Consider the following 1,601-nt stretch of genomic DNA (forward strand, 5'->3'; position numbering starts at 1 on the left):
CTTCCAAGGAGCTTTCTGGCTGCACTTCCTCCAGGACAGATTTGTAATGATATCTGGTAAAGGTAATTATAGGGGCAAATACAAAAGCCAGTACAATTGTATTTCGCTTTGTAACTCCTTTCATTTTTTCTCAGCATGATTTAAAAGACAAATGCATAAAATAATATTTACAAATTTATGCTAATTATCACACAACACATAATGATGTAATTTAAAAACATAACATAAAAGGGCAATGAAGTTGTGTTTTTTGTATACAGTTTCAGTGTTCATATACAATGGAGTTACAAAAAAATAATAATAATACCAAATGTCATCCAGTCATACTGAGCCTATAGGACAGAGTAGAGGTGTCCCATTGGGTTTCCAAGGCTATGAATCTTTACAGAAGTAGATTGCCTCATCTTTCTTCCACAGAGTAGGTGGTGGATTCAAACCACAGAACTTTTGGTTAACAACTGACTATCTTAATCACTGTGCCACCAGAGCTCTTTCTACTGAAGTTGTTGATATTAATTCAATCTAAATTTTCTTAAGTTTGAGATGTTTATTTTAATCCCAGGATAATCATTAAGAAAATAGCTTTAAAAAACACAAAAGAGGAAATAAAAATGGAATACCACAAAAAAAGTTAGTTAAGAGTTGAGAGGATGGCATTATACTGACTGTCCATATGTTTAGTCCTTCTATCAACTGAGATTTTGAGTAACTAAGTAAACCAGATGCAACTAATGATACTGGAGTTATGAGCAGTTAATGAAAAGATAAAGTATTAGATTCAGTGAAAGTGGCAAAAGGGAGCAGGTTAAGTGACTGGGAAAAATAAAGAAACCTACCCAGCTGGTGGAACAGAAGAGGAGTCTTTAGAAATGCAAAAGAGGTTGAGAAGGAGGGGGAAAATATCACATCACAAAACCCACAGGCATTAAAGATTCAGAATAGCCACACTAGGAGTATTTCAAGGTGAGCTGGGGCTTTGAGTGGGGCCAAAGATCATTCTGGGAAACAGAACAGGACACCCCCCACTTAGCTTAAGCTGCTGCAGACTCTGGAAAGGAGTGAGGGAAAGGGAAGAGAAACTCTCTCTGAGTAAACGGAGCCCAAAAGCAGATACATGGCAGTGGGCTTGAGTCCAACTCTGAGCAACACTTTTTAGCACAGAGTGGATCTGGGACTTAGGATTTCAAGACTTGTGAATGCACATGGAAGAGGGTGGCCCTTTGTCCTTTGGAATGACTGTCAGGTCTGAATTATGAGGCTTTGATTGACAGTTGAGTGTCATCATTGGCAGATGGCCCCAGATGGTCCAGAGGCCAAGGAGGCTGTCCTTCCTGTGTCTGCATCTCTGACTGAATTATCTCACACTAAGCATGGAAAACAGCCTCTGCCTTTCCATCCTGGGGTTCACTTCTGGTGCTTCTCTCTCTCTCTTTCTCTCTCTCTCTCTCTCTCTCTCTCTCTCTTTTCCCCTGCCTCATCCAATAGGAGGAACATATTAACCCTCCACTAGTCAACCATAGCTACTGCAATGAACACCTCACCCAATAGACAGGTAACACCAATAGCTCCTGTACCACAGGACCAGTGAGAGATGGTGGACA

Source organism: Orycteropus afer, unplaced genomic scaffold (genome assembly GCF_000298275.1).
Source record: "Orycteropus afer afer isolate SDZICR_OR568_19922 unplaced genomic scaffold, OryAfe1.0 scaffold00038, whole genome shotgun sequence".
NCBI classification, from domain to species: Eukaryota; Metazoa; Chordata; class Mammalia; order Tubulidentata; family Orycteropodidae; genus Orycteropus; species Orycteropus afer.